At 45.9% G+C, this 13371-nt stretch overlaps 1 non-coding gene across 1 annotated transcript; it reads left to right on the top strand.

Annotated features, from left to right (window-relative positions):
• Positions 1-12979: 12979 nt before the first annotated feature.
• TRNAE-UUC (transfer RNA glutamic acid (anticodon UUC)) lies at positions 12980-13051 on the top strand. Its single transcript has one exon. It is a non-coding gene; the product is annotated as a tRNA-Glu (tRNA).
• The last annotated feature ends 320 nt before the right edge of the window (positions 13052-13371 follow it).

Here is a 13371-nt window from a genome sequence, read left to right as displayed (position 1 = left end):
ATTTCCTGGGTTCAATATTTGCAGTTCAGTATCCGCATGTTTTTCTGCTTATTTTTGTGCTTTAATTTGTAAAGCCAAACTACAGGCTTTATTTGAATTAATATCTTCAAAGGCACAGTTATTTAATCAAGGCTCCCTTTTTTTCCTTCCTATGCACTTTTCTCCAATTTCTTAAAACTACTGAAATTTCTTCCTTGTTTTTGGGGGGTTTCTTTGGCTGCATGGCATGCAGGATCTTAGTTCCCTGACCAGGGATCAAACCCGCACCCCTTGCAGTGGAAGCATGGAGTCTTAACCACTGGACTGGGCAAGTCCCACTTCCTTGTTTTATTGGAATGATAGCAGCAGCCACTTCACAAATTCTGGTTTTACACAATCAAAGATTGCTTCCCCTAACCATTAAACTATCTGAAGATAACTAATAATTGAGGCCTTTTTTTTTTAACGTTAGTGACCACTCATTTTTTTTTGTCCCTTTTCACTGGCCTATGGCCTTATATCTTGAGTGAAGTAAGTCACCTCATGTTAAGAGTTGACTCACTGGAAAAGACCCTGATGCTGGGAGGGATTGGGGGCAGGAGGAGGAGGAGATGACAGAGAATGAGATGGCTGGATGGCATCACTGACTCGATGGACATGAGTTTGGGTGAACTCCGGGAGTTGGTGATGGACAGGGAGGCCTGGCGTGCTGCGATTCATGGGGTCGCAAAGAGTTGGACAAGACTGAGCAACTGAACTGAAGTCATATATCATTATCTTGTTTGAGAGTTTCTGAGACATGTAAAATTACCTACAATAGACCAGTCAATGTTATTGGCAGATGAACTGCATAAATCCCGGGATATGGAAGAATTTAAAGATAGGAAAATTCTTAAAAATTCTGTTGCTTGAAAATAAATTTAGGATTACATTTATGGTTTCAACTCTGGAAATATTTTTTTTAGTTTTTGTTTTTAGACATCGTCTCAATTCTTCCCATATTTATTTGTATGTTTAAAACACTGCCAAATCACTGTGAAAGAAATCTGTTTCCTTACAGAAGCAGGAAAAAGAAAAAACTGATTTAGATCCATACTTGTGTTACTAGGCTGGGCACTTTTCTTTTGAATATTTTGGAATGTTGGGGACGTTTTCAAGAAATAGTTTTTTGACCACAACTAAGGTAACAATGTTTGAATTTGGTAAGCGCCTATTAGATCTCATGTGGTTTTTGGTGGGTATGATGATGAGACAGACAAGGAGACATTCATCAAAAAGCATCAGAAGAAGCTCTCTGAAAGGTACTGTTTTAAAATCAAAGAGCTGAGAAGATAGAGGATACGAATCAAATTACGTACTGAGTTTGGCTTGTAGAGTTTGTGATACTTACTGCCCTTAATCACCTAGCAAGGAAAAGTGGCATATGAAGATTAATTGCTCACCATGTCAGATGCTGAATGACTTTGATGTCGACCAGTGGCTCCCACATCAGGCTGATCACCTGTATACAGGTTCCCACCCTGAGATTCTGGGTTTTGTAGATATGGGAATGTAGCCTAGGAATATTTTAACAAGTTCCTCAGATGATTTGGATGATTGGACAGGTTTGAAAATATCTCATGCAGACCATTCTGTGTTTTAGAAGCCCCTGCAGGATGTCTTGCTTGTTCCAATACAGATTGCTGGATCCACCTCCCAAGTTTCTGACTCACAGGTCTTTGGTGGGTCCTGTGTGTGCGTGAGTTGCTCAGTCATGTCCGACTCTTTACAACCCCATGGACTGTAGTCTGCCAGGCTCCTTTGTCCATGGGATTCTCCAGGCAAGAATATCGGAGTGGGTTTCCATTCCCTTCTCCAAGGGATAATACCAACCTGGGGATCAAACTCGGGTCTCCCTCATTGCAGGCAGTTTCTTTGCCATCTGAGCCACCAGGGAAACCCGTTGGTGGGTCCTGAGGATTTGCAGTTCTAATAAGTTCCCAGGAGCTGCTGCTGCTAGTGGCCCAGGGACCACACTTTGAGTACCACTGACAGACTACTCCCCAGGGCTCCCCAGTCCCCGACTGGTCAAACTCAACAAGGAAACAACAAATTGAGTTCTATGGCAAGGTTCTCAGTTTGTGTTCTACTTGGTCATTTTTATCCTTTTGTGTGAGTGTTAACTGATGAAACTTTGTCTCCATGAAAAATTTTGTGGTTTTTGTTTGGTTTTTGGCCAGGCTGTGGAATCTTAGTTCCCCCACCAGGGATCGAACCCACACCCCCTGCAGTGGAAGCACAGAGTCATAACCACTGAACTGCCAGGGAACTCCCTCTGTGGAAAGTTCTGAGTGGAAAGAAGGTGATGTTTGTTGGCTAGGATGGCTTGGTAGTAGAATGGAATGTGTAGCTCTGGGCTAAATTCCCCATTTTTGACCTTGGTTTTATTGTGACCTTCGGCACCTGATCTCTCTGCTCTCCAGCCATGCTTCCTCCTGCCAGGAGGCCTTTACTCCTCTCCATGCCTGGAAAGTTCTTCCCTTTCTCCTATCATCTTATTATTGCTTGCTTTGACTTGGATCTCTGCTCAGCCCTCACTTCCTCAGGAAAGCCTTCCCTGGCCTCCCCAAGTAGGTCAAGTCCTCCTTTTTCACATACTCACACCATGTACCTGCCTTTCTCAGCATTGCCAAAGTTGTGGTTTTATATTTACTTGTGTGATTGATTTGTACCTCTCCACTAGACTGTAAGCTCTGGGACTTACACTGTAAAAAATTTTTTTAAAAATCCATTTGTGTTTCCTATTGTGTTCCAGCTGCAAACACTATGCGTGGTGTGTAGGAGTTGAATGAATGACAATGAATGGTTACATTATACAGAGAGGCAAAGGCAGGGTGGGCATTCCAGGGTAGGCTGCATTCCTGCCTTGGGTTTCTAGAAGATACCCTGTTTTAACAAATTCTTAATTTTGCACAATGTGCTGAGTTTCTGATACTTGCCAGAGTCATGACGGTACAACTACTATTTATCAAATGCTTCCTATATATGTCAGGCATCAGCTATGATCTCACACTTCACATTGATCTAGGAGGTCAAGAATCTTAGTCTATTACTATCTAGGGCATTACTTTCCTCTAAGGAAATGGCAACCACTCCAATATTCTTGCCTGGAGAATCCCATGGACCAAGGAGCCTGGGGGGCTACAGTCTATGGGGTCGCAAAAAGAGTAGGACATGACTGAGCGACTAAACAACAAGATTCTAAAAGCCAAAGTGTACTGGAAAGATATCTATAGACAGAAGATGGATTTCCTTAGCTCTATATTAAGGATAAACAGCAGAATTTTTTTAACAGAAACAGAAACAGAAAGCAACTTCATGCTCAAACTAAATCTCTAAGGTGGTCTTTGAGGATGGGTGGTTTCCAGCTACAGTAGTCCCTCCTTTTCCACTTTCTGTGGTTTTGGTTACCTGTGGTCAACTGCAGTCCAAAAATATTAAATGAAAATTCTAGAAATAAACAATTCATATGTTTTAAATTGTGCGCTACTCTGAGCAGCATGAAGTCCCACACCGTCCTACTCTGTCCTGCCCAGGACAGGACCCTCACATCACCACAAGAAGGAGGGCAAGTACAGGACAATATGATACTGTGAGAGAGGCCAAGTTCATGTAACTTATTACAGTATGTTGTTAAGATTGTTATATTTTATTACTTAGTTACTGATGCTAATCTCTTACTGTCCCTAATTTATAAATTAAACTTTATCATGGGTATGTGTATATAGGAAAAAACAGTATTTATAAGGTTGGGTACTATCCATGCTTTCTGGTGTCCACTGGGGATCTTGGAACATAACCCCCAGGGATAAGTGAGGGCTACTTTACTTACAAATAATGACTGTCCCCTCTATATAGTTAAATCATATAATGGGTAACATTTGGACAGTGTAATCACTTTCTAGGGACAGGATGGTTTAGTTACTGGTCAGAAAAGACTTGACTAACATTTATTCAAATTACTTCCATGCTAATGAGAAAAGAGATTGATATCCTGTAATTTAGAAAATTTAATTTAGAAGCTGAAACTCCAGTTTTTTGGTCATCTGATGCGACCAGCTGACTCACTGGAAAAGTCCCTGACGCTGGGAAAAATTGAGGGCAGGAGAAGAGGGGTCAGAGGATGAGATGGCTGGATGGCATCACTGATGCAATGGACATGAACTTGGGCAAACTTCAGGAGACAGTTAGGGACAGGGAGGCCTGGCGTGCTGCAGTCCATGAGGTGGCAAAGAGCTGGACATGATTGGGCAACTGAATAGCAACAACTTAGAAAAATCTAGATTCAGAGAGGCTGAATGGCACTAAAGAAGAAAGGGGAACCCTGGTCCAAAGACTCGACTATTCTAGGTCCTGATAGATCACTGGTGTGGAAACATGAGCAGTTCAGTTACCCAGCTGATTGTCCTTGCTCTGTGCTCACATGCAAGCTTCAGTAAATGTTGGGAGACCATTCTCCTAGGGCCTCTTGTGCTTCCTTTTTCAAGGATCTTTCAATAGCAGCCAGCCTTGAAAAGAGATGTTTCTCTAAAGCATGGGGCAGACGTGCTTACTGCACATTATAAAAATATCTAGGTTCCCTAAACTCATTGTCCCTCTGACTCAACCCACTGCTTGTACAGGCATTGCCTAGCCCTGTTGTCAGTGCCTCGTGAGAACTGGGGCTTGAAAAAATAATGGGAATGCTGACACTTGGTTGTAGTGTTGCCATGAGCAGAAAGCCCTTTCTCTCCAACCCAGGTGTTTGGGGCTTCCGGCACCCATGAAACCTGGCCAGGCTAACTTGTGGTCATGCTGGCTCAGAGGTCCTTTTCCCCATGGAAGTGATAAAAGGAACTGATTTGCTTTTATTTTCTGACGTAGTTCTGATTCTTTCAAGTTGAGGGCCAGTCCCTGGCCTTGAAGGAGCACGAATTAACAGATAAATAAGGACCTCTTGGAAGATAGCAACCAGCATTTGTGTTCTTAAAGAAGTGTTGACATAAATCAGACTGAATGAGTTCCTTTAATGGACTTGTATCAGAGTCCACCAGGCTTCCCAAGTGGCACAGTGGTAAAGAATCTGCTGCCAGTGCAAGAGATACAAGAGACGTGGGTTTGATCCCTGGTTCGGGAAGATCCCCTGGAGTAGGAAATGGTGACCTACTCCAGTATTCTTGCCTGCAAAGTTCTATGGACAGAGGAGCCTGGCGGGCTACAGTCCATGGGGTCACAAAGAGTTGGACATGACTGAAGTGACTGAGCACACACATCAGAGTCCATCAGGAGACAGAAACCACAGCAGGTATTTTAGTAGTGAAAGTGAGAAAGAAAGTGAAGTCTCTCAGTCGCGTCTGACTCTTTGCGACCCCATGGATTGTAGCCTACCAGGCTCCTCTGTCCATGAGATTTCCCAGGCAATGATGGATAGCCATTCTACTGGAGTGGGTTGCCATTCCCTTCTCCAGGGAATCTTCCCAACCCAGGTCTCCCGCATTGCAGGCAGATGCTTTACTGTCTGAGCTTTAGTAGTAAACTTAATATAAAGAAAAATGGTTAGCCAGGTATTAGGAAAGAAAAAAGGCAAAGACAGGACATAGGTGCCGTAGAGGTAAGAATTATAGGAAATTCCTGACACTCCCACCTCTGCTGAGGGCATGCTGGCCAATCAGTGCTGGTATCTCTGAGCGAGGAAGGGAGGTGGTGTTGTGTTGGTTCTGGAAATGTTGGAAGCAACTGCTGCTACTGAAACCAGCAGTTGCTGCTAGGATGAATTACAGTGTGGTCATGGGGCTTACCTGGTGGCTCAGACGGTAAAGAATCTGCCTGCAGTGTGGGAGACCCAGGTTCCATCCCTGGGTTGGGAGGATCCCCTGGAGAAGGGAATGGCAACCCACTCCAGTAGATCGGCTACCCATCCTTGCCTGGGAAATTCCATGGACAGAGGAGCCTGGTAGGCTACAGTCCATGGGGTTGAGAGAGTGGGACACCATGAGCAACTAACACTTTCACTTCTTCCATGGTCACCCTCAGAAACTGGAAGCAGTCTCCCTCTAGCGCCCCCTATTGGCAGAGCCAAACAGGGAGCCTGCTGGAGAGGGTAGCCTGGTTCCAGAGTGATGCCCCAAGCATCACAGAGGGGTTTTGTTGTTCAATCTCTCAGTAGTGTTCAACTCTGCAACCCCATAGACTGCATCACACCAGGCTTCCCTGTCCTTCACCATCTCCTGGAGCTTGCTCAAACTGATGTCCATTGGAGTCATTGATGCCAACCAACCATTCTCATCCTCTGTCATCCCTTTTTCCTCTTGCCTTCAGTCTTTCACAGCATCAGGGTCTTTTCTAATGAGTCAGCTCTTTGTATCAGGTGGCCAAAGTACTGGAGCTTCAGCTTCAGCATCAATCTTCCAATGAATATCCAGGATTGATTTCCTTTAGGATTGACTGGTTTGATCTCCTTGCAGTCCAAGGGGACTCTTGAAAGGTCTTCTCCAACACCACAGTTCAAAAGCATCAATTATTTGGCACTCGGCCTTCTTTATGGTCCAACTTTCACATCCATACATGACTACTGGAAAAACCATAGCTTTGATTATACAGACCTTTGTTAGCAAAGTAATGTCTCTGCTTTTTAATACGCTGTCTAGGTTGGTCATAGCTTTTCTTCTAAGGAGCAAGCGTCTTTTAATTTCATGGCTGCAGTCACCATCTGCCGTGATTTTGGAGCCCAAGAAAATAAAGTCTGTCACTGTTTCCATCGTTTCCCCATCTATTTGCCATAAAGTTATGGGACCAGATGCCATGATCTTAGTTTTCTGAATGCTGAGTTTTGAGCGGAGGAGAGAGAACTAGCACAGGGATTTTAAAAGCCTGTTTGACTAGTGGTTAGGTGGGGGGAGGAGGGGATGATTCATTTCCTGGGGACATCTGGGCAGTTGCCTCAGGAGTCTCCAGCATTACCTTGAACTTAATATTTTTCTCTAGGTCAGGGAAGGGAGCAGCCAAGGACAGCTGACTTGGAACTCCTGTATTATTACTTGGCAGCATGGGCCTATTTTGCGGCGTACATTAGGTGGAGGCAGGAGGAAACATATTCAGATGATCCAAGGAGATAAACCCATTGCAACTTTATTAGATTATATACGGTTTTATGGCCTTGTCACAAAGCTTGTGTAAATTCCCATGTCTGACCCACACCCTGATAATGACCGATATCTTTTAAGCTAGAACACCACAGATGTTTGATTATATCTCACCCTTAACTTGTGAGCCACATGAGTTCATTGTCTATGAGCTGATTTTATAACCTGTGAAGCATGATGTAAATGAGAAGTGGTTTTATTATTTGTATCCTTCCTGGTCCTTAACTGAGTTCCACAGAAGTGATGAATTTTTGTACCCAAGGGAGGATTTCAGAGGAGATAGAGAGAATCAAGAGCAAAGGCTCCGAATTTACAAAATTAACAGCAGTTTTATACTTTTAAGATTTGGTGTTTACAAATTATGGCCCCCCTGACCGTTCTTTTAGAAGCCAGAATTTGGATCCAGGTAAGTTGGGTAAATATCTCAGTAGAGAGCTCTGGTCCACGAATTGCCACTTGTAAAGCAGCCGTGGCTGGGGCTCCACAGTGCTCCAGTGGTTACGAATCTGCATTTCTAGTTCTGGGGCTCGGGTTGGATCCCGGATCGGGGACCTACGATCCCACCTGCTCTGCAGTGTGGCCAAAATAAATAAATAAATAAATAAAATAAAAATAGAATAAAACAGCAGTGACTGACTTGGACCATGTATTTGGAAGTTTCCAATAATAGACTTTTTTTTTTCAGAATCCATTTATATTAATTGAATGGAATTTATTTATAGTTTGGTACCATGAACTGGATAAAAGCTCATAGCATACCAATCTTGCATGGTAGATAACTAAGTTTTAAGGTGTTCCAGGAGTCAATCTAGACCTAGGTAAGGAGTACTGTCATACGAGATGCTGTTACACCAGCCTTTATTATACTTAACCAGTATATTTTGTTTGGATTGTGAATGTGGAAGGCTTATTTCATTCTAATCATTGCCATGTGACCTTTAGATTAGTAGTTATCATAAGGGAGAATTTAATCGGTATCTGAATAAATAAATAAATATATATATAAAAAATAACTTTGGGTTTCCCAGATGGTGCTAGTGGTAAAGAACCCGCTGGCCAATGCAGGATATGTAAGAGACGCAGGTTCGATCCCTGAGTTGGGAAGATCTCCTGGAGGAGGGCATGGCAGCCCACTCCAGTATTCTTGCCTGGAGAATTCCATGGACAGAGGAGCCTGGTGGGCTACAGTTCATAGCCGGCCAGGGGTCACAAAGAGTTAGATATGACTGAAGCGACTTAGCATAGCACAGCAGAACTTGTAGTCAGTTGCTTTGCCCCTTGGGTGCTGGGTTGAAACCAAGACTATTCCCCTGGGATTGAGTGATGGGTTGATTACTAAATGAATGAATGAATCAGGTAGGTGACCACTTAAACATTTGCTGAGTGTGGCTGATGTGGCAGGAAGGATACCACGCTGTGGAGGTATTTACCTGTATTACCTGTAAATACCTGTATTACAGGTATTTACCTGTCTGAGGGAGCTTCTTCTTGCCAAGCGCTGTGCCAAGAATCTGGGGAGACAACAGAGTGAGACCCAAACTGTGCCATCAGGAGCTTAACATCTGCCCTGGAGAGAGAGGCGGGGAAAATTCATCCAGCCCACAGACTGAGGGGGTGGGCCCACAGAACAAGACCTAACCCAGTTTCGGGGGCTCAAGAGTACTTGTCCTGAGTCCTAGCATGAGTAGGAGATACTAGACTTGGGGTGGAGGTGAAGGGCAGGGTTATATAACCTAAAAAAAGCCCCGAGGAAGCTCTGTTATCCCAGTGGCCTCCTGAGTTCAAGTCCACTTTTAGAAACTGAACCAAGTGTTAGGCCATGAAGATTAACTCACCCCAATTGGTCAGCATGGGCAGGTGCTGTTACCCAAAAGAGCTTTGAGGTTAACTTAATGCCCTAGGCTGGGTCTGTGCCCGCCAGAGCTCTCCTTGGGAGAGTGGAACTTAATTGGCATTTATTTTCGATGCCCTTATAAAGGGTGACTCCTGGGCCCGCTGAAATGGAAACCATCTGAGCTCCTAAATGACTGGCAGGCAGGGGACCTGAATTGCACTCTCTGCTTTGGTTAATCTAGATGCCCGGCAAGTAGAATGTATTTGGGGCTTTTTTCCAGGATCAAATGTATCAAATGGTGGATGAAATGGGAGAGCTGCCCAGTGAGAGTCAGCCTTAGATGCATGGGAACAGGAATAGCGGTTCCTTCTGTCAACAAGGAGGCTTTTTTGTGTGTGTGTGTGTGGAACTAAAGAAATTCAGCTCACTTACTGGTCTGGCTAAACTTCAAAAATGTGTGTTTTTTCCCTTCTCCCAGGAACATTTTGTTCTTACTGTTGGTTAAAAGGAGGCAGCTTTCACACAGAAGTACAGCAGGAAGTATTTAAGTTAGATAAAAGGAAGGACTCTTGGCAAAAGGAGTGACTGCGGGACTGGGTTCCCAGGGGGGATTATGGAATCTGATTTTTATTCATGGGCTTTCCTATTAAATAACTTAAATAATAAGGGTGGCTAGGCATAAGCCTATGTCACCAGTTTTTAGAGGCCTGTGCTTTGAGATTCAGAGGAAATGAACCCACAGCCCTGAGGTGGCTTTATGGGGGTTGAGCTGGCCTTGGAGTTGGGGTCAGATGTGGGAAGACGAGTAGGGAAGGTGCAGAGTGAAATGGAACAAAGAGATCAGGGCAGGACATCACGAGGGGCAAGTGGGACAGAGAAAGCAGGGTGACCGGCACGTGATTGCTGAAGAGCAGGCATTAGAGGATAATATTAGCAGGTTATGTGAGGGCTGGGTTATAGAAAGCTGGGAAGGTTTGGGCAGGGAATTTATAGATTTTACTCAACAGGGGACTGGGCCTTCCCTGGTGGTTGAGTGGTAAAGAATCTGCCTGCCAATGCAGGAGACTCGAGTTCGACCCCAAGGCTGGGAAGATCTCCTGAAGACAAACGACAACCCACTCCAGTGTTCCTGCCTGAGAAATCCCATGGACAGAGCAGCCTGGCAGGTTACAGTCCATAGGGTCCCAAACAATTGGACATGACTTAGCAACTAAACAACAAAAATGACAACTAGGGGTCATTTTTTCTCCCCCCAGGTTTTTCAGCAGGAAAAGGAAATGATGGAAATTGTGCTTCAGAGGTCATGGCCTTTTAGAGGTTGAAGGGAACTTGGGGTCACGTAAGGGTTTCTCAAGCTCTAGTGGCATCTGAGTCATTTGGGAGGAGCGGGGGTGGTGTGCTTGTTAAAATTCAGACTCCCAGGCCCTGCTCCTAGAAGCTCTCATTCGGGAGCTCTGGGTGGGGTCGGGAATCTGCAGTTAAACAAAGGCAGTGGTGCTCCTGGTGTCACAGGTGTAAGACCTACACTGGGCGGCCACTGCCAGCCTTCTGGGAGACACCGTCCTAGGCGTCCACGCAAGGAAGCCTCCGGTGAACTCATAGAGAACCACTGAGAAAAGAGCCCTAAAACCTAAACAGCCCTAAGAGCCCTAAAAGCGAAAAAGAGTTCAGGCCCAGAAAGCAAGAAGCTGACTTTTGGTGGCAGCAGGCCAGTAGGAAGTTTCAGTCTTCCTTTCTCATGCTCTCCACACACTCCAATCTTGGAGGGCCTTGAAGCACTGATGGGGGGAAGGCCGAAGAAAGAAATGAGAAACAGAACACACCCTCTTTCCTGGACAAACAGATCCTAAGCCCAGAGTCCATTTAACCAGCTCACTATTCTTAAATCAGTACAGCAGCTCTCCAAGGTAATAAGCCCTGCCTTGGAGCATCCGCCTATTTCTTTGGTGTAAATATTCTCCACCACCATGGCCATCTACCAATGTGATGTCAGGAATACAGGGTTAGAAAGAGAAGCTAAAATAAGATCTTGTGAGCTGGCAGGAGCCTAATCCAGTTCATCACTGTTCCTAACCTGAAGTCCTGCCCAAGCTGGGGTGGTGGGAAAGAACTATCTAGAATGAGGAGAGTTGCTAAATAGTATATTGTCCTGAACTGTGCTTTATTGTTTAAAGTGACCATAGGGGAACCTCCCTGTTAGTCCAGGGCTAAGATTGCTGCTCTACCCCAGCCAGGGCCAAGGTTGGCTCCCTGGTCAGGGAACTAGATCTCACATGTGGGAGACAGACATATAAATAAATATAAAAATAGTAAATAAAAATAAAGTGACCATAGGGATTTTGGTAACTACTCAAGTTCTCATCCAATGACTAGGGGAAAACTGAACAAATTTCAGATTGAGGATAGTTTAAGAGGCCAGAGAAATTTACGGTTTGGTTATATCCTAAGGATGGTGCCTGTCTTATGGATTACTAGGGGAACTTTTATCTTTAAAACTGGTAAGATACTTTTCCAAAAGAATTACCACGTGGAAATACAAAATTGAAAGGTACATGTGAACTCTCAAACCTCAGATTGAGAACCACAGATGCGGGATGTTCGGTAGTTGATGAGGTTTGTTTTGGAGATTTTTCTTTACTGTTCCGAAACAGATGTCCGCCAGAGGAAGGCAGCTGTCTCACTGATTGCAAAACAAACAAGTGAAATTGTTCAAAGATACAAAAAATGGTACAGGAAGAACCCCCAAGACGTGCACGAGACCTGCCACATAGGAATACTATGAACGAGCAAACAGACTTGAACGTGCAAAGAGTCGGACACGACTGAGCGACTGAACTGAACTGAACTGAACACACACAGTAGGTTTGCAGCCAGTAGGTTGTGACTTTCCTTCGGCGCCTCATTGCATTTCCGTGGTGTTGGATGTTGACTCCCTCTGAGGGAGCATCCTCCGTGTTAATAAATCTAAGAATCATTTCTATTTCCCCTCTGACGAATGTCACAAGGGAAGCCTTAGGCAGCCTCAAAGAAGGGGAGAGCGAAAACCTTCTAAGACCCTTTGGCAGGTGGGGGATGAGGAGGAAGTAAATGAGAACCAGAACCAGCTTTAAGTTGGGCTCCAAAAGTGTCGGGCGCTCGTGCAAACAACTTCTGGGTAGTTGAAGCCGCCTCGAGAACACCAGGACCGCAGCTCTCCCACGCGGGCTTCCTCATCCCGAGGCTGATGGAGGAAGAAAAACTGCACCCGGCGAGATGCTGCCGAGACCGGGCGGGGAGACCGCGGGGACCCTCCATCCTTCATGCCTGCTTGCAACGAGGGACTTTCTCCGGTTTTAAAAACTACGTTCACAAGCCACCACCTCGCACTTTCAACGGCACAAATAGACCTGGAATGTTCCAGGCAGCCCCGTGTCCTGTATCTTGAGAGGGGAAATTTCTGGGACGGGATGGGGCCTGCGTGCGGCCCTGCACGGCGCGGAGGGGAGAAAGGCAGACCCCCGGGTGCCGGGGACACTCGGGCTCGGCGGGCCAGGGGACGCAGCTCCGGCGCTTCCCCGGGCGCGCGGGCATGCCCAGAGCTCGGCGAGCAGGGCCAGAGGGCGGGCGGCACCAAGGCGCGTCGGCGGCGCTCCGGACGGCTGCCTCGCAGGGGCCCCGGCGTCCAGCACACGCCGGCCTCTGTGGAAGCGATTTTACGTCTTCACCCAAAGCAGTGCCAGCCTTCTGGTACTCTGCCGGCTTCTCCTGAGGAATTATGAATAATGACTCATCAATCTAGAATCTACACAGGCGTAGACGCGGTGTCTACAATCAGGAGACCGGATGAGATCATAAAGGACGCGAACGTGCACAGAAGAGATCCGAGCGCCGAGGGCTGGGGCGCAGGCCGTAAAGCAGCTCCGCATGCGCAGAAATAGGTCTGCCGGCGGATGTCGGAAGGGGCGGGGCGGGAGGAAGCTGAGACTGAAGACTCAATTTGTCTAGGTTTGCACCAGTATTCGTCGTCTCCCACATGGTCTAGCGGTTAGGATTCCTGGTTTTCACCCAGGCGGCCCGGGTTCGACTCCCGGTGTGGGAACGCCAATACCTTTTTGGACAGAAAACGAAAATAATTCAAACACCCCTAAACTAGGGGAACACTGGTGTTTTTAGAAAGAGCTATAACCCCATTTCAGAGCACCCAGAGGAAATTGAAGCTGAAGAGAATCGAGGTCTACCCTAGAGTGAATGGTCGTACAGCCCACTCAAAGCCGGTCGACCGGCAGGAGCAAACGGAAAGGAAGTAACTCGAAAGAGTGCCAAGTTTGCTCTTGAAATAAGTCTTTAAATCCGAGGAGCAGGGAGTCAGCCGGTCCTATGCTAAGATAGATCTTTCAGTTGGTTTTCCTGCGTAATTTC

This window comes from Bos javanicus, chromosome 12, assembly GCF_032452875.1.
Source record: "Bos javanicus breed banteng chromosome 12, ARS-OSU_banteng_1.0, whole genome shotgun sequence".
In the NCBI taxonomy this organism is placed as follows: domain Eukaryota; kingdom Metazoa; phylum Chordata; class Mammalia; order Artiodactyla; family Bovidae; genus Bos; species Bos javanicus.
This window is presented reverse-complemented; position numbering and strand designations above follow the sequence as displayed.